The sequence below is a fragment of the Callospermophilus lateralis genome, chromosome 2, assembly GCF_048772815.1.
Source record: "Callospermophilus lateralis isolate mCalLat2 chromosome 2, mCalLat2.hap1, whole genome shotgun sequence".
In the NCBI taxonomy this organism is placed as follows: domain Eukaryota; kingdom Metazoa; phylum Chordata; class Mammalia; order Rodentia; family Sciuridae; genus Callospermophilus; species Callospermophilus lateralis.
This window is the reverse complement of record NC_135306.1, coordinates 165214569-165241480: the sequence shown is the minus strand read 5'-3', so window position 1 is coordinate 165241480 and position 26912 is coordinate 165214569. Positions and strand designations below refer to the sequence as shown.

General features: G+C 33.5%; 1 protein-coding gene across 21 annotated transcripts in view; it reads left to right on the top strand.

Annotated features, from left to right (window-relative positions):
• The window catches only part of Sox6 (SRY-box transcription factor 6), a 578220-nt gene that overhangs the window by 416553 nt on the left and 134755 nt on the right, over nt 1–26912 (top strand). The gene's annotated exons all lie outside the window — the stretch shown is intronic.

The window sequence follows — 26912 nt, the reverse complement described above, 5'->3', positions numbered from 1 at the left end:
CAATTGTTTTCTCTGGTATAAGGAGGCTGATTCATAGTGGGATAGTGAGAGGGAGCATGGGAGGAATAGATGAACTCTAGATAGGGCCGAGGGGTTGGAGGGGAAGGGAGGGGACATGGGGTTAGAAATGATGGTGGAACGTGATGATCATTATTATCCAAAGTACAGGTATGAAGACAAGAATTGGTGTGAATATACTGTGTATACAACCAGAGATATGAAAATTGTGCTCTAAATGTGTAATAAGAATTGTAATGCATTCTGCTGTCACATATAAACAAAAATAAATAAATAAATAAATAGATAAAAATAATTGTAATGCATTCCACTGTTATATATAAATAAAAAAAGAAAAATGAAAAAGACTTCCTTCTTTTCTATGATTGGAAGAGCTTTTGTTAGGGAATAAGGGAGTTAAATTTGGAAACTTTGGTCAGAATCAAGACTATGCACTGATAGAGTAGGAAAGCACTGGAAATTATTGTGGAACTTGTTTCTCTTTAATACAAGCATGCTATGGAAGAAGAAGATAGGTAAACTATACAGACAATAAGTTGTTTTATTATGAAAGATAGTGGTCATTTAATAAATGCATTATATTATTTAATTGACAATGCAATTCTCTGTTTGCTGTTGAAAAAACAAGCTAAAGAGAGGTCAAGTAATGTGTGTAAAGTATCACAGTAAGTGACCTAGTTAGGATTCTAACCTAATTAACAAGAGCGAATGCGTATAGTGTTTTACTGTATGTTGGACACTATTTTGAGGTTCTAGATATATTAACTCATTGAATCCTTAAAATAAACTTATGGAGTATGAAATATTATTCCCATTTATAAATGATAAAATTGAGGCATGGAGAGGTTATGTGATTTGTCCAAGATTTTACATTTAATTAGTTGCAGAGCTGGGATTCAAACTTAGTCTGGCTCTAGAATCTGTGCTCTTAACTGTTACATTTAACTACCTCTCTGTCTATGTGAATCTACAGCCCTGGGTCCTAACCACTATGTCGTCTATATCTCTGAGAACAGAAATTTTGATTGGGAGATCTGTAGATTCATTTGGAAATTTGAACATAGAAATCTAGTAGCCTAAAAAAATTTTCAAAAAAAAGGAATCATCTTTTCCTGACAATCAGCCTTACCCACACCCCACAGTTAAGTGAAGAGGGTAATTCAAGGACCACCTACTGGAAAGAAGGAGCAATATTCTCAAAATGGGAAATTTACCAGGTTCACAACTTGTAAATGAGGAATGCATGAATAAGAATTAAAATATGTACAGCCCAAACTGCCCCACCCCAAATATTTGAACAATTCCTGAAAGACTGGTTGCCCAGAAATGCCTGGTTACAAACTCAAGGTGCAAATTTATCAATTTATCAAGGTAGATAGATGTCTGTGTACTAGTCTATGGCTGTTTGTAAAGACTTGTGGAAATAAAGATGGGAAATTTTCTTGTGTATATCACTAGGATTCGCTTATTTTGTCTTTTTGTAAAATGACTTTGCATGTTTTTCATGAGCAGATATAAGTGGCTTTAAAAAATAGACTGTGGTTGAGTGGTTCAGAAGACTATTATACTCAATTTAATTCAGAGCTAGGTGATTAGAAAAGGTCTGGTTAAGGGATGTAGGACAGTCACTTAAAAGACAAAATAAAAACACCAGAGAGCAGAAAGAAACATCAACAGCTAATTTCTGTATGTTCCATACAATGTAAAGTAAGATTTTTTGAGGGGGGGAGAGATTGGTAAAAAAAAAAAAAAAAAAAAAAAAGAATACTGCACTGTATTATGTTGCATAAAAGGAGAATTGCAAAAGAGGCTTTTTTGTAATATGTTTCAGTAAGTTATTTGGGGGATCTTAAATCTATTGTGATGATTGTTGGATAATGTTTCCTCCCTCATTTTTCCCCCTTTACGCTGTTCATTGGTGCTTCTTTAATTTTTCTTCATATGTCTGCAAAACCCACTCAGGGTCCTGATTACAGCATAGTTCTTTGATGATATTAAGTTACACAATGTATATTTGCTATTGGTTTCAAGCTATCTCTTCTGTAGTTTTTATTTGTCTAATATAAATACATAGAAAAAAGATAACCAAGCTGTTCATGTAGTGTTCAGCTGCTGCAAGGAAGATGAGAATGTGATCTGAGCTAGGAGGAATATGCTGCAGTCTGACTTCACTATAGTATCCCTTTTTATTATTGGGCAGTAATACAAAAACCACGGGTATTTTGCCAGACTTCATTTTCAGAAAAGCGTAACTTAGAAGGATGCTTCATTTAGGTTTAATTTGAAGTGACACTGTGAAGAGTAAAGAAGCTGAGCTTTATTATGTTTCAGTTTAGGATTTTGCATTTCTGGCTTTTAAAAATATTTAGATTGTTTTCAGCATCTTGTCTGTAGTGTGTAAGCTAAAAAACTTGAGTTTGGGGGTCTTATATTGGCCTTACTAGCCTCTTTAATTCTGTGGGCATTTTGGCAGAAGTATTAACTGAAAGACACAAGCATATTCTGGGCAAGGAGACCAGAGATCAATGGTTGTAATGGCCAATCATATATATATATATTTTTTTTTTTTTTTTTAAGTACTAGGGTACTAGGGATTGAACTCAAAGGTATTCTACCACTGAGCTAAGTCCCCAGTCCCTTTTATTTTTTTTTATTTTGAGACAGGTTCTTGCTAAATTGCTGAGGCTGGCCTCAAACTTGCAATTCTCCTTCCTTAGACTCCTGAGTCTTTGGGATTATAGGTGTACACCACTGCATCTGGCTCAGTCATACTCTTGAGACAGATAGGTTCATTCTAATGAGTCTAGTGAGTTTCAATCCCAGATGTATTGAGTTGCTCATATTGTACTCAGTGGGGAGAAGAGTGGGTTCTCATGCTATTTTCTTTAGGGCAACTAGGTGAGATATTTGTCTAACTGGTCCTATCAGAGATAGCTGGCCCTATTTTTCATAGGATTAGAGAAGCTTACTCTATGTATCCCTTTGCAGTACTTCTCTTAGGGTAGTATATTGCCAAACACATTTGGACAAATATATGTTTATAAAAAAATTTTTCCTTTCCCAAGTCTCTGAATTTTTTCCTTAAAAAAAAGTGATGTTAATATTATCGGCCCTGAATTGTGTGTGGGGGGGGGGCTGTATGTATGTGTGTAAATTTAAAAAATAAAGCTAGAAAGATGAAGGAAATGTAATAACTGTTAGTTAATTCAGTCACTATTACAAAACAGAATCAAGTGTTTATCAAGAACATTTTAGCACATTAATTCAGATTGGTAAGTCTGTATTACTGAGGAAGAGTGTTCTCTAACTTTAAAAACAAATGTATTCCAAAGAAAATTGTAAGTAGCATTTTGTTTTGTTTTGTTTTGTTTCTGAGCTTACTGACAGTCCACTGTCAAATTCCATGAGTCTGTGTTGGGATACCTTTACATTTGTTTGTGAAATAGGCAACTGTATTTTAGTGATCTCTAGCCATCTTTGGGTTCTCCAGATACTGAACAGAGCTGTCTGTGGGTGGGGTCAAACATGCTGGTGACTTTTGACCATTGAAAATGAAGGAAAACATTTGTGGTAAGAAACAACAGTACATGCTTGACCTCCAAAGCACACACATCTATAAATGGATAAAAGTGACTTTTTAAGGTTGCTTCAGAAAAGAACCACTGTGTCTACAAAGAAAGAAACCCTAATTCAGTGTTTAAAAAAGCAAACTATGTGTGGGTAAAAGAACATGTTTTTGTCCTAAACATCTGTGGTGTTCCCTATGATGTATTTGATCCTGGTGGTAAATCAACAACCTTGAATATTGGAGACAAAATTGACTTTTGACAGTTTATTATGTGATAAATAATATTAATTCAGTCCAAAGGATTTTAGGGCTGCTTTTAAACTGGTGTTATTTTGGCTAATTGCCAGAAATAGAAAATGACATTGTTATACCTAAATAAAAAGTATTGCCTTTGTTATCTAGCATTTGCAGTTGGTCATGTATACGTTCTTTGCACTCTCATTTTTATTTCTGCCTTGGCACTGCTTCCTAGAGATGGTCTCTTAATTACCATAAGATGATTGCCATCAGGCCTAATTTTATAGAATTGAATTTTTCAACTTGTAGTATTTGTTACATAATTGTATGATAGTCATGATTTCATAGACCATATGTTTATGTTTTTGAAGATGTAAGAGATTCCATACCTGATTTTATGTTTTTCCTTTGAAATACTGAAATAATAAATTATGGGGTGAAATCTTTCCAAATAAAATGTAAAATTCACAGGCACAAGTAATTAAACATGAAATTTTATCTCTGAATAAATTGGTTTGACAAGATTCACTGAAAGCAACAGTAAAATGTTCTACAGGGATTTTGTCAAAAGAAGCTAAGTTATGTTGGAAAGAGTGAGTGGTTATGAATTATTAGGTGATGAATTTTAAAAGTAGTGTCCAAATGTAAATAATGAAATCATTCAAAGTATTACTCAGCAACTGCAAGAGTGATAGGAAAGCTGACATGACAAATTTAGTAATTTCTTTATCACTTTCATTAGTCACTATTGTCAGCTCCAAGAGGCAAATTTTCATCAAGATTTACACTCATAAGGCTCAGAGTTGAAACCTAGAACTTTTCAAAATCATTTGCTTGCTAAACATCTTTTAGATCACCTTGGATGTTTCTGTGACCCAATGTCATAAAAAGATGTGAAAAATATATTGCATATGCCATCAAAAAAATTTTTCCATTCTCCATTTATGTGTTATAAATGAGGTATTATTTACTATAAAATCCAAAAGTATTAATTAGCTGCCTTTGGTTTAAATAAAATTGATTGTTAAGGCAGAAAATAGAGGATAATATGAGTCCTATTCTGCTATAGCCTCCCAATAAAAGAAGCAGTGACCCAACTCATTAGCCCTTTGATTTAATATATTGACACTTGGGTACGAATAATTCCGTTTAGTGGCTTTTGCTTCCCAGGGATCAATTTAATTAGTTATAAAATGTGACTTCTTGTCAGGAGCTAGAAGAAATGCTGACGTTAAATAAAGTCATACGCAATTTAAACAATAAAGCTATCGATGCCTGGTTAAAAGTTAATGATGCAAAAAAAATGGCTTAATAGAGACAACCTCAGCAGTGAAAGTGATACTAGGAAAATTAAGCTAAGTGGATGAATGAGGAATGGTGATGTTGTTGAATTGTTAAAACAAATTCATGGCTGGTCTGATGGCTGGCTAGGTTGTAAGTACATCATCTTTCAGCCTGAGAGAATTAGTTCTAGACTCCTTGCTCAGTGTTACTTCAGTGTGAGTTTTATGTGTTTTTAGGTTTTAGGATCCATCAGATGGAGGAAATCTTGTTTAGGCTGCGTGGATCAGAAAACTTCCTGAAATCAACTTTCCATTTGAGAAGGCTCTATGGAAGGGTTACTCATGCCATCCCACATGACTTTCTTGAGGTAGTCTTCCTTAAGTTCTGCTGGGCAGCCCCTAACATCTCTGCAAAATACCACTGTAGCAGCATTGCTAGTGCAAGGCTGTTCCTCTTATGTGGAAAATATTTGAGATGAATTCTGGGTCTGGACTTTGGTCTGCCATAATTAATATCCCTCCTTCTGAATATGTGGTTATCAAATAAAAGTAGTTCTTCCCAATTTAGAGACATGTAACCTTCACCTATTCAATTGATATGAATTTTTAAGTCATTTCTAAAATTAATTATTATTTTTTTACACCTCGGACTGCTTGCTATACTTACTTTGATGCTAACTGCAGTGATCTTTATCTCAGTGTCCCTACCCTCAACATACTTAGGTTAAAAAGTGAATTGGGGGCTGGGATTGTGGCTCAATGTAGCCCAGCACATGTGAGGCACTGGGTTCGATTCTCAGCACCACATAAAATAAATAAGTAAGTAAATATATATATATATATATGAATTGGCCTAAAATTGAGTAACTAGATTATCTCTATAATGCTTTCAAACTCTCTGATTCCATCATAACATTCACATTCAAATGGTTAATTCCATCAAATCATTGCTTTGGGAGTGGTGTAGTCAAAACACCAGTTGGTTCATTAAATATACCCTGGTTTTTGCTGGTATGTATACATGTACCCACAATTGCCTCTCTCTTGGCCTTGGCTGCTGCTGGGTCATTAGCACCAGTTAGCTAAATAAAAGATAACTACATTTTATTGTCAGATAAAATTTATATCTCACTTCTCCAGCTGTTGCCTTTCCAAGTCATTTGCTCATTAGCTAAAGATGAGACACATGTTTAAACTTGATGAGTTTTAAAATACTTATTCAAGTCAAAGGAGTTGACATGTGTTGTTCTATAGCTAAGTTTTTTTTTTTTTTTTTTTTTTAACAACCAAAGTGTTTTTTCTTTTCCTAGCTTATTGACAGGTTCTGAAGTCAGTGGTGTCTGGGTGGGAATATAAGAGCAATGAGCTCCTGAAAGGAAGATGAAATGGAAATTTATGGCCTTTATCTATCAAACTCTTATTTCCCTGCTTTGTAATGGAGCACATATTCTCCGAGTCTTTTCTTCCTAGAATGTACAGAAAGGGTTTAAGATTGAAGATCCTGGGCAAAAGCTTACTGTTTTGGAAATCTGTTTATTGGAGATTTCTTTCTGCTGGTTCAGCTGCCAAGGAAATTGCTGTAACGTCTATAGCAGACCATCGAAGTGCAGTGTATCTATCTAGGAAAATCAGTGAATAAGTTACCTTGTCTGTTAACATAAAATAACTGTGGTTGCAAATTGCAATAAAGCAGAAAAACCTTGAACTTCCAGTGAAATATGTGTATTAAAATGTGTTGGGGCTGAAATGATTTGGACTTTCATTTGTCATTCCATTTGCGTAATGTAAGTGCACAAACTGACAGGAAGGACACATGGTAGTTAACTTTGAGAAGGGGCATTCTTGAGAAGAAACTGACAAACTTTGCCCCCCCCACCCCCCAAAATGACTTACAGAAACTTCCTTAGGGCAGAAGCAGCAATTTGGAAGTACAAGAGCATAGTATTTGGTAAGAATTTAAACAGTAGCACACATGTAAAAGAAGAGAAAAGAGAATTGCTGAAGATAAACTCTGTGCCAGAGACAAGTTTTTCACTGGAGTAAAGATTATCTTTTGGTTTTCTTTTTCTTCTTAATGTTGGGGGAAGGGCAATTAACTGAGGACAAGAGGGAAATTGTGGGGGACTGATGTTAGATAAACTATTTTGCCTTTGTGTTGACATTATATTGGCTACAGCCTACACAGAGGGGATGCCTGAAAAAAAAAGTAAGGAGAGAGGCATTAATATTTTTTAGTGTGCGTGGGTGCGCCAGCAGTAGAGGGGCCCGTGTTTTCTTAGGGCTCAGATGGCAAAGCTAAGCATTCAGCCTACGGCAGGAAAAAAGTGCCTTTTTTGTTTTCTGACTGCAGAGTCCAGGCATTCCCAGGGGAACACAATGAATGGCCCATTTTGTCCAACACAGTTTCATAGACATAGATTTCTTGTTTTTTCATAATTATTCTTGCCCGTCATTGGGTGTGCACATGACATTTGAGCGTGTTTTAAAGTCTTAACACACTCATGTGCCTGCAATAAAGTTTCTCATAACAATCCCGGCTTTCTCCAGACAACAGAGCAGGGTCTGTTGTTTTCACAAGTCACAGCAGCTGGGAGGCAATTGTGAAGACAACAGCTTAATCTAGCTGGAAAATACAGGAAGAAGAGAGTATACACGAAATTTCCTTCCATATTATTCAAACAATGAAGAATGAAAAAATGGCTATGGGTGGTCTAACTCAATAACTGATTGGCAGAACATACTTGAAATTTCTTTAGAATGTTGTCTTTAAATGTTAAGAATCTACAAGGTTACATTCACTGTATTTGCTAATCAGCTAAAAGACAGGCTCAGGAAGTGGTACACAACATTTCAATGGCTATAGAAGGTATTACAGATCATTTGCTTTTTATAATTTGTTAAGTAGCAGTTGGTGTTTGTATAAAAAAGATGCTATGACCAAGTAGTTGTGAAGCAATGGTTAATCTCCTTTGAAAGGTGTGTGAAAGACTAAGAGGTTCATGGTAATTCGCATCTTCATGCCAGGCTGCATTTCTAGTGTGCAGTCATTAGCAAGTTTTAAATTTCACACTGAATAACGGAATTTAGGGGAGAAGAGAGTAACTGAAAGATTTAAATCTGACCTGGAACATCAGAGTGATAAACTGGCTGTGCTCTTCAGGGTGCTGAAGTGAACCAAGTTATTTTAATTTCATCCACTTGGATGAAAGAAGATAAGAAATGTGAGTACAATATAAAGAAGAAAACTTTTTTAGTGTTCATCTCAGCTTGCTCTGCGGGGAGAAGGGATTAAGCAGGACTTGAGGAAGGAAATGACTTAAAAGACAAGATTGGGAGTTCTGTGCTGAACTATTTCAAACTCCACTACCCTTTTCCCTTCAAGGAAACATTTTATGAAAGAACTTCTGTGGACTCTTAAAAGATACCCAGGCGACATGAAAGTGTTTGGTCTCTAAGACATAATAACTTCTCTAATATTTTACTGGGAAAGATGAAGCAGTCAGGGCAACCAGTCTTATCACCGTTCCATGCACTCATAATACCTAAGTACTTATGGTCTCATTTTACTGCCATTTTTAGTGTGGAAATACTATCTCTTTGCCAAAGCATTTTAAAATACAGGTCTAATTGAAAAATCTATTTCTCCCTGGGACCCATATGATGATCTTCAGTGTCTCATCTCTTACAGTATGAGGAGGCATTTTTTTTTATTGAGCACCTACTCTGGTTTTTCTTAAATTTCTTTTTCTAGGAACATTTTGTTATATTATTTCTACTTAGTAGTAAAATATGGCAGAACTAAAGCATAGCACTGAAAGCTCAATATCCAGGTTCTTGAGTGTTAAAAGTTTGAGCAAAAGTTAATCCTACTGTTGTCCTTGTTGTATTTCACCTGACTAGTCCCCAATACCCAGGTAGAACTAACCATGTGCATACTTTTATTTTATAAGTTTAATAATTTAATAATATTTATCATTGATATATTTATCTGCCAAGCACTAACCTAGTTTATCAATTTACTTTAATTTTCATAAATATGCAACAATGTAGATTTTATCATTACCATTTGACAGATGAGAAAAATGAGGTAATCATCGAGTTGGTTATAGCTAGTTATCAAACTTAGATCTCTGTGACTTCAGAACCTATGATCTTTCTTCTATACCATGCTACCTCCTAGTTAAATGAAAGGGAAGAAATAAATAGCAGTGCCTAATTAGTATGAAGTGGGGACATAAATCAAAAGATATTAGTGCTCTTCCTACCTCTTTTCCTCTTCCCCTTTCTAGTTCAGTTGAAAAGCCTTTAAGCAGGCCCAATTGAGAAAGGTAGCTGAGTTGGGTGGCAGCCCAGTAGGGGTTGAGGGTCTTGTAAAAAGAGTGGCTTATCATGATTTCTCATTCAATAAGAGTTGGCGCCTACAAGATAAAGGCTGTTGAATGAGGAAGTGTGAGGAAGTGGCTCAGCAGGATCAGAAGATGGATTGGTAACATATAGGAGGTAGAGACTAAATGTATATCTGTGTATGCATATGAATGTATACATCCATCCATACATGCACATCTACACATTTATATGTATGTATATGACTATATGTGTATACACATACAAATTATATATGTGTGTGTATATATATATATATGATATTGTAACAAATATGGAATTAAAGAGGTGTTAGAAGTTTCAGCATGATTTCATAATTTTATATTTAACTACAGTAACAAAATTATCTACATTTATCTCTATATAAGTAAACATAGGTGTAAATATGTGTGTATATAATATATACACAAAAATATTTCTTGCTGCATCCACTGAGGAGTAAAGTATACCTACCTCAGTGGGAATGTAAACGCCTCACATCCAGATCTCATCTTGTGAATACTTTTTTCTTAAGTCTGATTTGGGAAAGGGAAAATACAGAATAAATCTGGAACATTCCTTTATTCCAGAAAATGAGGAAGTGCCTAAAGAATTATAGGGACATAATACAAGGATAGAGAATCCAGCTTGAAAAGTAACCTGTGTCTATAGCTGGCAAAATTTAAGCATAATGATAGCTTTATCTCATTTAATAGGATAAGAATCCACAAACTATCTATCTATCTATCTATTACATATATATGTGTAAATGACTAGTTGCAAAAGAGAAACCTATTCTTTATGATAGAGTGCCAACCAAGAAATATGCAAGAAAATATGGAAAGAAAATCATTTGGCAACCATCATAGTAATAGCAAATTCACATAAGAAACACAAACGAGTGCTGGAATTATTGTGGGGAGGAGTTGGATAAAGAATGGTGTACCTACATAATCTCTAAGTATCTCTCCACACAATAATTAGGAAAATGCAAAGGGAGATTGTTTAACAGTATAGTGGAGAAATCTGGCAGATACCACATTACTCAGGTGACACAGTGATAGGATAAATTGATTTCAGATATTTCTGATGGGATGTAGTGAGAAAAGCAAAGCATCTCTTTCCATGATATGTCTGCCAAAAATATGTAACTTAAATCTAACCATAAGGAAACATCAGACAAACAAAATAAAACAAAATAATTTAGGGTCAGTATATAATGTCACTGCTTTGAAATCTTCCAATTTGCTTAGGTGGTAAAGACCAAGAATGACCTAAGTAACTGTTACAGATTGAAGAGACATGAAAAACACATGATCCTGGATTGGATCTTATTGCTATTGAAGACAATTGGGACAATTACAGTTAAGAAAAAAAGACATCAGAATCAATTGATTCTGGAATACTGGCTTTGTCTCATTAGTAACTCTACATCCTTCTCCTTTCTGAGGCTTTGTTTTTTTTTAATCTACAAAACAGGAATATCCAATTGCATTGTGTTGTGTGGATTAATTGAGATAAAGTCTGAAAGTAGCATGTATTTACTGAATATATGGTCTTCAAAAGTAAAAGGTCAAGAAGTAATATAAGTAGTACGTATTCAAGAAGTCATAAGTCTCATTTCTTAAACTGCTTTGTTCCTAGAAACAAGTCTATATGTATAAAATCATGGTAAAGCCCTGAAAACAATTCCTGTTTACAAATAGGTGTCTTGTAGCAAATGTAGAGAAATAATGTACTTTTGCTTAGTACTTCATTTTTTAGAAAATTTACACATCTGTTAAGTAGTTTCCACCTTAATTCCTTCAGATACTCGGTATAAATTCATTCTCTCATTGATTAAGAAAATTGTGACCTGCTGGTTTTAAAGTAAGATAGTAGAAGAACCAGTATTTCAGTCTAGGCTTTTAATATTTAAGCATAGGATTCTTTTTTGGTGGGGTGTGGGGTACCAGGGATTGAACTGGGCACTCGGCCACTGAGCCACATCCCCAGCCTTATTTTATATTTTATTTGAGACAGGGTCTCACTGAGTTGCTTAGTGCTCATCTTTGCTGAGGCTGGCTTTGAACTCAGGATCCTCCACCCTCAGCCACTGGGCTTACAGGCATGTGCCACTGCAAGCCTAGGCAAAAAGTCCCTGCAAGCGTAGGACTGTTTACTACCCAATTTTTCTTAATCTTTTCAAACTCAAGTATCTTCTACACAAACAATAACACCTTACACAATTTGTTAATGTTGAAGAAATTGTAATTTAAGTTGATATTGTAACACAAACATTATTTTTATCATCCAAGATACATATTCCAGAATATTTGGGAGTTTTCTCTAGGCAATGTGGAAATGAGAGCACAAAGCCAGTTTCTTCTAACACAATGCCAAGTGTTCTGCTTTGTTTTTTTTATCAAAGACTTCATGGAGCCAGAATCACAAATATGTGTTGATGAGTATTTGGCTATGTTATGAAAACCTATATACTTATAAATAATATTTCACACTGTGTACAGCATCTCCAGGAAATTTTCAAGTGTCTCCTTACTTCCCTTTTCTCACTGTTCTTAACCCGGTTACAATGTGGCTGTCTTAAAACCTCAGTGTCATGAAGCTGTATGCCTTATCGGTTTAGAGTAGGATTCTGGAGTCAGACTCCCTGGATTCAAATCCTGGTCCTTCCACTTGTTAGCTGCCTGATATTGAGGCAAGTTACTAAGCTTTTCTGTACCTCATCTATAAAATGGGGAAAATAACAGTACCTACTACATCTAGATGTCTTGAGAATTAAATGTGTTAATGAATGTAAAGCACTTAGGAAAGTGCCTGGCACACTGCAAATGTTATATCAGTGTAGCCTTTATTACTATTATTACTGTTGTCATTATTATCATCATCCATGTAATTACCATGGTGGCTCAAAGCAGTTTAATAACATGATAATGTTATTATAATGTCATAAGATTCAGATTAGCATCTGTCATTAGGTCTTCAGTCTGTCCTTATTTTTGTGTCTGATAAATAATTCCAAATCTCTATCATTAGCCTTCCTTGGATATTTTAGTGAAAATATTGGTCTTTCTGTTTCATAAGATCCTTCTTTAGTAATTCTTCTTATAGAAAAACTTTCAGGAGAGACCCAGCTGTGCTCCTCTGAGCTTTTTCTCTCAAACTGACTTTTATAAACATGCTATCATGATTCTCAAGTCGCATAAACCCATTACCTCAAAGCTCATTCCCAGGAACACAATAGTAGCAGTGGAATAGGTACACTCTTTCTCTCATGGCATAAATCTCTAGAGGGGGAGAACATGTGTAAGGATGAACACACATATACACACACATACACACACCAAAATTCTGAAACTTCTCCAAAGGAGGTTTTTTTTTTTTTTTTTTTTTTTTTTTTTTTTTTTTTGTGTGTGTGTGTGTGTGTTTGGTTTAAGATAGCATTGAATTAGGCCTTCATTGAACTATTTTGAAATGATCACACTTAAATTCAGTGACTAGCATCAACCATGTACTAAGTACTTTACATCATTTTCTTTACATGGCAACCTCTTTTAATAAGAAGAAATTGAAATTTAAGCAATCTGTTGTTCCTGGGTCTGACTGACATCTTTTGACTTAGTTCACTTATTCTAGGGCTTACTCTATCATACTATGACTGATGTTAAGTGTCTTCTCATATACTAAGTGGCCTGGTGAATTGTCCATTCAAATTTTTAAGAATGTTATTTATTTATTCATCATATTATTAAGTGTTAACAGTATTTTTTTATATTTGAGATAGAAGCCCTGCCCCTTTTTTTGCAAATATCTTCTCTCTGTTTATAATGTCCCTTTTTATTTGTGTCATTTAAAGAGTAAAGTTTGTAATTTTGGTGACACCCATCTTATCAGTTTTTTTTTCTTTTCTGGTTCAAGCTATGTTCTGTTTTAAAATACTTGCCTAATACAATATCATCATGATTTTCTCCTATATTTTCTTCTGAAGTTTTCTAGTTTTAACTTTTTTGTTTAGGTCTTAATCCATTTTGAGTTTTTATATAATGTAAGGTAAAGGGCAAAGCTTGGTTTTTCCAGATATCTACTTTGAGCAAAATCTGTTTGAAAGACTATCTTTTCCCCACTAAATTACCAGGCATCATTGTGAAAATCAATTCAACAAATAAATGTGGATCTACTTCTGGGCTCTCTATTCTATTCCACTGATTATGGAATAGAAATAAACACCACCTTAAATTAAGTAACATTGTAGTAAGTCTTGAAACCTTCCTATGGTTCTCTAACTTTGTTCTGATTTTTCAAAGTTGTTTTGACTATTTTTTCCATGTAACATTTAGAATCAGCTTGATGCTATCTTCCAAATCAAAATGTCCTGCTGCTGGAATTTTCTTTCTTTCTTTCTTTCTTTCTTTGCACTGGGGATCAAATCCAGGGCCTCACTCATGAGAAAGAAAGTATTCTGCCACTGAGCTACATCTCAGATGTCTGGAATTTGGATTTGTATTGTGTTGAATCTATAGATAAAATTATGGAGAATTTTGCTTTTTTAAAAAAATATTTATTTTTTAGTTGGACACAATGTCATCTTTATTTATTTATTTATTTATTTTTATGTGGTGCTGAGGATCAAACCCAGGGCCTCACACGTGCTAGTCAAGCACTCTACCACTGAGCCACAAACCCAGCCCCAGAATTTTGTTTTTTAACAATATTGCATATTCCATTCCATGAATATTATACATTTATTTTAGTGTTTCAGAATTTTCCTTCATGGGTAAAATAAATTGCATAGATTTTAGGTATTCCACATGCTGCTTTGATATGCATATACATAATGAAATCATTACTACATTTAAGCAAATTAAAATGCATTAAAGTAGATGAGACAAAATAAAACAATATAGAAAAGGATAGTACATCATAGCCTATTAAATTAATCTACCCATTACCGTCCATATTCACCTTTTCTAAGTGGTAATAGCACCTCAAATTTATTATTTTAACAATTTTTCAGTTTACAATACAATATTATTGATTATAGTTCTCATGCTGTACTTTATTCTTGCAATGTTTCATAAGTTTTCAGTATAGAGATTTTGGATATTTTTTGTTAAAATTTTCTAAGTATTTTATTTTCATTCTAATGTAAACGGAGATTAAATTTTTTTTCTAGTTCTTTACTACTAGCATGTAGAAAGACAGCTGATTTTTGTTATTGACTTCATTTGTTGTGACTTAACTTACTTATTAGTTCTAGTTGCTTTATTTTTGATTCCTTATGGTTTTCTATGGTCATAATCATGTTTTATGCAGATAAAAGTAATCTTACTTCTTTCTTTTCACACTGTGTGCATTTTATTTCTTTTCTTTTGTCTGTTGCACTGCCTGAGAAATCTAGGACAATATTGAAAAGAAGTGTTGAGAATAGACATTCTTGCCTGTTCTGATCTTGGGGAGAAAGCAGGGCTTCTTTCTCCATTGATTATAATATTAGTTGTAGGGTTTTCAAATATGCTTTTAGTCAGATTAAGGAATTTCCCTTTCATTTCAATTTGCTGAAAAAAAAAATTTTAATCATGAGTGAGTTATAGATTTTTTTTTCAAATGTTTCTTCTGTATCTTTTAAAATAATTTTTGCTCTTTTATTTTATTATCATAAATTGTATTGATTGATTTTCAAATGTTAAACCAACCTTGCATTCCCAAAATAAACCCCACATAATTTATGGTGTATTGTCCTTTTCATATGTTGTTGTATCTGTTTAATCTGTCAACTCTTATGCTTTTAAAACTAGTACCCTGACACTCAGTAAAATAACTCAACTTATATTTTGGTAAAAGCCATCTTTATAAAGTGCTATATATTGCAAGGAATATGAAGAGAGAAATTACAATTCTATTTTCAGAATTCATGGTCTCATACATTTTTAAAAAGGGTAATACATGATTGATTTTAATGTATGTCACAGGCATGCAAACTTGGTGGTGGAGCAAATTGGGAAAAAAGAGGAAAAAAGGCAATTATCAGAGTTACTGTGTATCAGTGTTGTCAGAATGTCTTTGTAGAAGAAGTGAGATTTGCCTTCATCCTCTGCTCATGATGTGAATTTATGTTTAAGAAAACATATTTAGACTAAAGTTGAAAAAAGAAGGGGTATGTTTGTATTTAGGTTCTACCTGTAAAAAGATAAAAAGAAATATGGGAAATAAAAATGAAAATTCCTGAACTTGAGATAATAAAATCTAGCTCTAATTTAGCTGATTTTGACTAAGTATATCACCATGGGAAAGTCATGGTATCCCTATGTGCCTCTGTCAAGTGCAGTGGTTAAGCCTGAGGAGTATGCAGTTCAGGATAAGGGAGAAGAGGGCATACATATATCTGAAAATGCTCATTGGAACTTCTTGTTCATATGAAAACTACTGGATTATATAGTCCCTGAATCTTTTTCATCCCTGAAAATCTGATTTTATGATTTCATAAAATTAGTGAACATGGAAACAAAAGACTTGTTTTCAGCATTGGCTTTGTCATTCTTAAGTTTTGTGAGCTTGGCAAGTCACTTCTCTCTTAGCCTTATTAAATTCATGTTTAAAATGAAGGATTGAAAAAATATCTTTCTAAATCCATTCTAGTTTGGGCTGGGGATGTGGCTCAAGCGGTAGCGCGCTTGCCTGGCATGCGTGCGGCCCGGGTTCGATCCTCAGCGCCACATACAGACAAAGATGTTGTGTCCGCCAAATACTAAAAAAATAAATATTAAAAAAAAATTCTCTCTCTCTCTTCCTCTTTCTCACTCTCTCTCACTCTTAAAAAAAAAACATTCTAGTTTTAAAAGTCTATGATTCTAAAGTGTGCTAAATCTTTTTATTATACATATGTGAACATGTCAAACATGGCAAAGAACTTATTGTGGTGAGATAATTATGGTTACATATTTTATGTAAATATATTTAGTATTAGAATCATGGGAGATATAAACCAAGGCCACATTGTTAAAACCATTTCTAATTTTTAGTGGGAAACGTAAATTCTTTCTTGAGCATATGTTGACATGCTATCATTGTGTATTCTTTGCTCCAAACTTGTAATGCAAAAACCTAAGGCTTTTATGTTTTTCTAGAATATGGTTTTCCTTTATTATTTACAGTCTGTTTTAAGAAAGCTTCAAGGGATACAGGGCATTAGAGCACCACATCTTTAACTAGCTGGGACATAATACATGATTTGAGTCCCCAATATTTTCTAACACTAAGGTTTGTTTATTAAAGAAACCCCATGCTGTGACTGAATCAGTCTAATAGAAGCCAAGTTTGAACTTGAACATTCAAATGTATGCCCATATATCTTGGGCATATATCATACATAATGATGTGGGGTCTAGACATCTTTCTGGGTTTGTTTATGTCTGTTATGGATTCCCCTCATTATCCATGCTGTTTAAGGGAGACCCCATGGATTTCAGCTAGTTTATGGCATACTTTCTATATTTTAAGACTAACTCAGAGTTCCAAGTGGCACATATGTTCTAACTTGGAAGATTATTTTCTCACTTTCCTATTTTACGATGATGATTAAGGACATGTTTGAGAGTGGCTAACCATAATCCTTCTGGCTATGTTTCAAATATATTTTTGTAATCTTTGTGTTTATTATGCCACTCTTCCTAAAAATTTTTGACAAGTTTGAATTATAGCATCTGTTTTTCTGTTTCTAAAACCATATTGTGTACCATCTGTTGTTTCATTATCATTGATTATAACTCTTAGGACTTAATATAGGTAGGTAAAGACTTTAACCTTTACTTTCTACTGATTTTATAATTTATGTATATACATTATATTCAGAATGCTAGCTAGAGCTGAAAATGTATACCTGAACAATAGACTTTAAATATAAAACCAAAATATTCTATTTCTAGTTACTATTATTAACCTGGAACAATAAATTCATGGTCACCTGATGAGCAGACTTCATTGTTATGATTATTAAAATCTCTCCCCTTAACATTTAAGTAATTAGGTATCTCTGTGCAGGACTCCTTGATTTTAAAGTAACTACTACTCATATTCTTTATGAGTTATAAAGTTATGTTTTATCAAGTGAAATAAATAAATTATCAGAATTTGCAAGGAATATGAGAGAGGATGGAGTGTCATTAGAATTTACCATTATGGGTATTTTTTTTTGAGGGGGTTATATAGCACTTTTTATAAATATTCATCATGTTCTTAAGTCTGGAGATATTCAGTGATTAGGTGATTTTATGCCTGTTTATGCTGGCAGGAACAAAAGAAACTTTAAAAACTGAAAGCATAAACATAATTGAACTACCCACTTAAAAGAGAAATTGGAATAGATGTTTTCCAGGGGAGAACATGCTTTCTGTGTAAAAGAGGCTAGTGTAACAAGAAGTCATCTATTCTTGATTTCTTTAGACAGCTATAGCTTTGTGCCTTGTCTAGTTTCTGTGTTTTAAGAGCTTGTTCTGTGTAGCAGAAATAATACAATAAATGGGTTTAACCACATTTGTCTCAGCTAGACAGTCTGCTTTGTCAGAGATTGCTGGTACAACATAAACAAATTATGTGTTTGTAGTGCTTTTCAATGAAAGCCTATCTAACAGAGCTGAGATTGTGTTTCAGCAGCTGTAGATTTAATCTCCTACCTGTCAGTTAAAACAGGCATTTCCTGAGCCAGATAAGGACTGGTTGTAGAGGAGGGAAGTACTCACAGCTGGACAAAGACCTATTGTTACTGGCCCATAATTTCTGTGTAGATTCAACTCCTTATTCTACCAAAGAAACGTCATAGTACAGTATTAAAGAGCTAACAATGATCTTTTTTATTGTTAAATCAAGGAGAGTTAAACAAAATAATAGCTGGGCTTTTGTGGATCTAAGAAAAGTTCATAGCTTTCATTATGTTCTATATCATTGTGGATGTGACAAAAAGGCTATAAACAATGATTATTCACAAATTAGTAATAAACCACTCAAAGTCAAAAAATTAAATCTTTGGATTGATACTGTACCATGTGACTCATATACCATGAGTACTATTGCTTTGAGTTCTGAATATTCTGGAACAGAGGTAATATTAAACGTCAGTTCTATAATATCCACATGTGCACTTCTACACTTTTTCTTCTCCTGTTTCCTAATTTTCAATAAAAAAATTACAGTTGTCACTCTAAAATTGGTGAGTAGAAAATAATGGAAATACAAGTAACTTCATTTGAATAAACTCTTTGCTTTTTCTTCTTCTTCCTTTGTGAGTATTTGAGAGATAGGGGGCAGGATTCTCTTTCTCTCTTTGTTTCACTTCTTATTCATAAAAATTTATAAGTTCATTGACCTGTCTGAAAATTGGTAGACTTGATTTGGAAAAAAGTATCTATCTCTGTGTTTGTTTATTATATTATAGTGAGTACCACCTCCTAAGTCAAGAATAACTAATGGTTGATGCACTAGTAGATTGTCCCTGTGTTTGTATTAACTGAGCAATCTAAATCCACAGTTTTTCAATTTTCAGTTTAAATTTCAATTTAAAATAATTCATAAGTTTGAAATTGAACATATGTATCTTGGTTAAAATTTTTAAAATTAAATATTTATTAAAGTTTTATTGCAATTCTGTTTTGCAATGAGCATATTATATGCCATTTTGATTTTTACAAAATACTTGAAGGTAAGTATAACACTGGGTTTCAGAGTTCACATTTGTTGAAGTGTTGAAGGACTAACTGGGCAGTAATTGAGTCAAAATTATAGATATACTAACCGTGTTTATTTAAAAAAAAAGAAAACCACAAAAACCCACTGTATGCTTGCTCATTTGCTTTTTCCCCTCTCTTTCTTCTTTAGTGTTCCTGTCATATTTTTTTAAAATTTCTTACATAGTTTTTTCCTTTCTTTGCAGAATGTCTTGTTAGGATTAAGACATACCTGTTTAGTAATAGTTTTTTTTTTTTTTTTTTTTTTTTCGGGGGCGGGGGGAGCTACTGGGAATTGAACCCAGAGCCTGCTAGGAAAACTTTACCATTGAGCTATGTTCCCAACCTATATATATATTTTCTTATGGCACAGAGGATTGGTTAAGATATTATATTGGACCTACTTACAAATATAAGACATGTAATACCTCAATTCTTTGTCTGCCCATTAAGAATTATCATCAAAGTAATGCAATATTGGTGTATTTTAATGTGTTTGTGTGTGTATATCCACACATATATATTAAAATAAATATAAAATATATATTAAAATAGAGAATAAAAGAACATAAGAATTTCTTGGTATGATTTCTTAGTTTAAGAACATGTAAAAGATTTGACATATTCATTTTCCATTGTGAATTTTGGTTATTTTTTTTTCTTGACCTTAAGTAGACCAGTACTTTTCCATTTCTTTTTGGGATTAAGTTTCTATTTCTTTTCAGCTATGATTGCACTGAATTGTTCAGTTATTAATTTCTTTGAGTCATTGCTAACTGATACTAACCTACACTATTATTCTTTATAATAGCAGAATATCTTAAGAGATGAATTACTGTAGCATGTGACTCTATAGTATAAATTTCATTTGGAAATATCACATTAGTCTTAACTAATGAAATGAAAAGTAAGAGTTTTATTTAACCAGTATTTTATCTAGTTTGTATGCATTAAATTTTCTGTTTTGTAAACTTTACTATTGATTTTTCCCTTAGAAAGGTTAGTAGATAACTTAAATATTCTTAATATTCATATATTTTTCATGCAGAGATTGAATTAAGAATCTGAATTTTAAGTTTCTGTTAGTAAGCTTCTCTGTTGTCTAAAATTTTAATAAAAGACATAATGTTTGGGGAAAAGAGTTAAAGATGTAGCTGTTTCTAACCAGATTCCATTTCTGATATCCTTCTCCCTTATAGGCATTAATTTAGTACAAGTGCTGTGCTTCTGTTTCATATGGAAGCATGGATGAATCATATTCCAATCAATCAATCAATCACATATTTACTGTTTTACTGGCATATTTGGAAGTACATTAAGGTTCTGTCTGCAAGATGTTTTCCTCCTACTTTTGCAGAGAGGATATGCAAGATGGAAATAGGGTCAACATTTTCCCCACTTTTGGACTGTTGAGGTAGTTTCTAAACTGGTGTTTACTTTCATTCTTGCCCTGTGACAGTTTTCCTCACAGCAACCAGAGTCATCTTTATTAACCTAAATTAGGTGTTATGCTACTACTCTGTCTTAAAACCCTCCAGTGACTTTCTATCATACTTAGAATAAAATTCAAATTCATGTGCTCTGTTGCCAGCCCTCCACCTCTCATACTCAATTTCATTACATTATTTTTCTTCCTAGCACCAATTATCATCTAGTGCTGATTACATACATACATATATATGCATACCATGTATGTATTTGTTCATGGGTGTATGTATATGTACACACACTTAATGCATTCATTTGTATGTTGTCTGTCTTCTGTAGCAGATAGTGGTGGGGGATATTGTTTATTGTATCCTGTTACCTAGAATGGTGTCAATATTAAAATAAACATTTGTTTAATAAGTGAATTAATGCATCCACATGGGAAAAACATTAAATAATTCAACACAATATGTGCAATGCATATTTTGACAGAGGAAAAGGAATTCATATTTCAGAAATTTTCATAGTAGAGTTGAATTGGTGTGAAACCTTGAAAGACAGGTCAGGTTTGGGAAGGTAGAAAGGAAAAGGAAAGATTCTTTTGTATGGCAAGTGAGAAAAGTGGCATGAACAAAGATTAGAGGCTAATAAAACAAGAAAAGAAAGATCGTGAAAAAGAGTAGTAAGTCAGGGACTGGAGAAATACACTGAAATCTTCCATTGGAGGGTCTTTAATGATGGCCCAGGCGAGGGAGTTTGGAGTTCACCTTCTTTAATAGGAACATTTCTTTATTGTAAATAAGATATTAATATAGTACTTAGTACAAAAATAAAGAAAATCACTTTTTCAAAATTAGCATGTTAGCTTACTCTTAACAATCATCACCAGTGTTGATTTGCTTGTTTATTGAGTTTGGGTAGCAGAGGTAGCAGAGTCTGTGTGAATATGTGTGTAGGTGTATATATAATGTGCATATTAGGGGTGAGGCCAGTAGTTACAGATTATGCTTCAAAATAACATTAAGTGCATGTCATTATTTTTTTTTTTGCTTAAAAAATCTAGAGTATGATAAAGACTGAAAACCTAAAGGTATATACTGTTTATGTTTTTACTCAGTATTCATTTTTTATGAAAATATCCCCCAAATCCAGTCACATATATAGGTACCATCTCTCACTGATACTTCCAAAGACATCATCTTCCCAGGGCTGAGCCCCAGCTATCAGTAACTTAGACACTTTATTCTTGTTCTTTTCAGTTTCCATGGTATGGTTCTTAGGCCTTGCTTAAGATGAACCTGCTTCTGCCTGCCATGATAGCTGATGCTTAAATGTTTTTTTCTGGCATTCATTCTATATTGAATAACAATCCCACTGTGATATAACAAACATTATTATAATTAGCAGTAATAATATTTTTTAGTTGTAAGTGGACATAATACTTATTTATTTATTTATTTTCCCCGTGGTGCTGAGGATTGAACCCAGTGCCTTACCCATGCTAGGTGAGCGCTGTACCGCTGACCCATGACCCTAGCCCTATTATTATTTTTGAAAATTATATTCCTAGATGTTTTGGTGAGAACACCTTACCCAATTCTGTCAGTAGGGCTATAATTGATGATGATGAAATTTTTAAAGAGGCTTAGAGGCATCTCTAAAATTATAATATAGAGGCATTTAAACAGATATAATGGGAGTGTTCAATCATTAAAAAAAAAAAAAACTTGAAATAAATAAAGTCAATTGTTAAGTTTTCTTACCAACAAGAAGACTTCAAAGTTAGATCATGGCATAGTCAAAAGAAAAGATCACTCTGAGGAAATAGATTTGGAGCAGTTTTATATTTCTGTGCCTCAATTTGAGACTTGTAAGTGATGAAAGGACTTTGACTTGATTCAGTAGATTAAAAAATCATCAGAATTGTTATAGCTTAGTTTTTAAATAAGAGAATAAAAGTTTTTAAAGAATTTATGTTTGAATTCTCAAATATTTCTTGAGACCCTACTCTGTGCAAGGCCTTTTACTGTGCTCTAGGGAGACACAAGTCCCTGCCTTTAGGTTGCTGGTTCATAATTTTAACAAGACCTATAGTTTAAAATGTAAACCTGCATTTCTGGATGAGGAATTTAATAATTGAACTCTAGTCATTGCTAACAGAATAAGCTTGTATAAAATACTTCAGGGGTAAAAGCCAGATTGCCTTCATTACAGGTCAAAAGTTTATGAAAGGTTTATATCTGGATTTGGTTCTTGCAAAGAAAGGAATGCCACATTCTTTACAAATGTTAACATATTTACATAGCATTTATACAGAATTTGAAAAAAAATTAATTTTCATCTTGGCAAAACACTTTGATCATTTTGTATTTAATAGGGTTTCCATTTAAGAACAACAATCATTAGTCTCTAATATGTTTCATACTTTTCTGAAAATAAGACAGGGTGGAATAAGAAACATTCATCTTCACTAGTCTTTGGAAATATCCAAAGTAATTGACTAGCTCAGTCTTCTGTGATGGCCTGGTGACCACTAACTGTGACTATTTGCATAATAGTCAACTCTTCACTTCTGTAGTGATAACTGTTTGTATCTGATTAAAATTAAGACTGTTTTAGTTCTCTTGACTTTTCCAGAAGTTGCAAAAATTGAGATTTGCTGTTCTGCTTTAACCAAACAAATGCACACATGGGGATAACAATATGCTGAGTTTATGCAGATTTTACAGCACGAATCTGAATAAAATACCCACTAATAGATCCTTAAGGAGTAATAAACACACATGAATTTTCCTTAGTTGCACTTTAAAGTGATTTTAACATACTACTAGACCTTAACAATAATATTTAATTGACAAGATTATGCATTTGTATGGATTGAAAAGGTGGTAGATATCTAATTCCAAATGAATCATAAATTTTACTTTTGCATAACATGTTTTATTAATTTCTTTATGGCCAGGATATTCTATTTCCCTCCCAGTGAGAGTTTCTTAAAACATAGTAAGAAAATTTAAACACATTTAATTAACATTCGTTATCCTTTTTAGAAAGTAATATGACTTATGTCTTCATAAATACTCTCAACAATTTTTAGGGTATGAACCATAGAAAGACTATGGAATTATAACTAACAGAATTTTTGCCATAATATGATTTTTTTCTTAAGATAATCTTGCCTTTCTCTTATTGACCTTATTCTAAAGTAAGCTGACAAACTGCGTGATTTATACTAGTATGTCAGTAAAACCAACCTAATACCACTACCAGATAAAATAAGGTTTAGACTTCTCTGAGGCATCTTTATATTTCTAATGCCTACCATAGTACCAGTCACATAGCAATAGGTGCTCAGTAAGTGACTTTTGAAGAGTTGCTGTAAGACAGGCACTTCTTCTTTCTCTTAAGGAATAACATTTCCTGGGATTCTAAGAGGTCATGTCTGTCTCAATCTCTTCATTTCATGGAGGAAGGGAAAATAAGTATGAGATTGTAGGAATCAAGATTATGTCAGTGTTAAGTCCATATTTTTTTTCATTCCTTGAAAATTCAATATTTAAATAGAACATGTGCAAATTAATGAATGATAAAGTAATGATGTTTGAATACTGATGATCCTGGTAGATTAATGAGATGTTTGTCCATTTAAAAAAATACAAATAGAGCAAATGATGCAGTATGCTAAGAATATAGAAATAAATATTAACACAAAGGAAAATATTGGCTTTTTCAGGTCTGACATTCCTCTCTGGCTATATATCTAAAGATTTTTAAAACATGTGCCATTGACCTGATCAAGTCATTGTGTGCTTGCTCTCAAAGATGGTTTCTCTCCTGTAAGCAAGGAAGGGAGCTAAAAGTGCTAGACAGTGCAGTGGATTTTAAATAGCTGTCTTAAAGACTGACATAGCAAATAGATTTGTTTTGTTTGCATGTTTTAAACTTGGTGGTGGGAGTAGGGACATTACAAAGCTCACAAGATGTCTTTTTTATTTCTTCTGTAAATAGTTTGGATATTTTGTGAAGTATATTCAATAGCCTAAATTAGTAAGGAGAAGTAAACTATTGGAACTGATTTTTTTCTTTAATTAACTTTATTGAACAATAATATACAGAAAAATGTACAACCAAGAGTAAATTTAGATATTCATTAATGTTCTCAGTAAAGCAAGTGACTTTGAGGACCAAAGTTTGAGTTTTCAAAATAATACTTTTAAATTGTAATATATTATACTTATTTTATTTTTTTCAAGGGTCTTCTTTACCCTTTAGTGTGAATTTTGAAGAGTGCTATAGTAAGTATCCCAAATTTTGGAAGACATTTCATATTAAAGATGAATGGATGATAAATGGTGGTATAAAGGTGTATTAAGAATTGTATGCAAAAAAATAAGAGAGCTCATGTATAACTGCATAATTTGGTGTGAACATACTTTATATACAGAGTTATAAAAATTGTGCTGTGAATGGATAATTATGAATGTAATGCGCTCCATAATTGTCATGTATGTAAGAAATAAATAAAAGGAAGAAAGAAAAAAAATTTTAAAAGGTGAATGGTTAAAAATCATAACAAAATGTTTTGTGTATTATCCTGTTAGCACCTGAGAAAGGAAAGAAGGGGGAGAGAGGGAAGGAGAGAGAATAGGAGAGAAGAAAGAAGGAAAGGAGACATCCTACCAATGACAAAGAAAGAAAGAAACAGAAACAAGGGATTCTTTTCTGGATACCATTATATTGTTTATATAATATGTATCCCTTGGATGCTGGTGGAAAACATCTGAGAAGATAGGACTCAATTCTCTAGAAAATGTATGTCCTGGACTTGCTCCTGATGGAATTTTAGTTTGATTATTCTCCTACTGGAGCCAGCTAGATTCTTTTAGAAGCAGGATTTCTGTACTTCATGGGTGTAAGAGCCAGAGATTTGCTAAATAAGATATATGAAAAACCAACAAGGTTATGTTGAGATGTACTTAAAAGACATTTTTAAGTTCTCTTCTTAAATGAGAATTATTACTGCCCAACACCTCTAGCAGTTGCATTAACAATACTACCTTATGGGAATTTTTGATCAGAAGACCAGCTCTTAGGTTCCTGATGGTTTGTTTCCAACCATTTACCAGTTATTACAAAATGCCTCCTATCTTCTTATTTCTATGATAAGAGGAATGGGGCAGATAGAAATATAAATGGCACTAGCCATTCAGGAAACTCAGTTTACTGGTGAAAGATAATTAGTGAATTAAAGCAGTAATGTAATTTAAGGCCTTGTGTGCTTCAGACTGTTTTTAACCAAGAGAAGTTCAGTATATTGACTACTGCATTCATTATGCTTTCTAAGGAAGGGCAGAGCAGAGTCAACACGTTAGATTTTACAACAATAACAGAAGTCTGAAGCTTCAAGTATTCATGAATTTATCCTATCAAATGAGACTGTTTTGTTCTCAACTTTGCAGAATTAGCTGAGGTCCAGGTACTGACCTGACCTATGCTTTGTGACAGGAAAAGGTACCTCTCTGATCTTTTCATGGAAGGTTTCTAGGGACTTATTTCTTGTGCTGTCTGCCACAGCTTTGACACTGGTAACACAATGCAAATGACTCAGCTATTCTTTGCAATAAAATTATGGTTGTTAAGGAAATTGAACCTTCTCCCCTGTTTCTATTTGTCTGCAGAACCCATATCACGTCTCTCTCTCTTCTCTCTCTCTCTGGATTGTTCTTCCTTGATCTCTGTATTTTCTATCTCTGTCTCCCTTTCCCTTTTTATTGTGATGTACACACATCAGAAACATTCCTTCTGACATTTTAAAGGTGGTTTCACCAATTAAACCACATGAGAAATGATTTTTGAGAAATAAAGCATTTAAAAAAATTCTTACTTGCCTACTGCCTTTATCTCAGTAACAGACATTAATATGCCTATGATTTTCAATACAAATGCTTATTGCCTATCGCTAAAAGAAGTTAAATAATCTTCTTGAAAGAGAAAATGAGCCCCCCTGAGTGTCACTCTGTTTGCATATTAGCACGTAGCCAGGTCTCTGCCAAGTTGCTCTCTGACTGACTGCTGCAGATGCTCTTTCTCAAGTATTCTGAGTCATATCTTTAGTGCAAGTCTTCAGGGACAAACAATAGCACCTGTTCCTCACAAGATATCAGGCCAGTTAGCCCATTCATGTATCTTTAATGAAGCTCTGGGGCAGATGGCAAAAAATGGCATCTTCAACAACTTAGCACAGAGAAAACAAAGGGGATAAGTGTTGATGCAACAATGCTGTTTTACGAATTGGAAGAG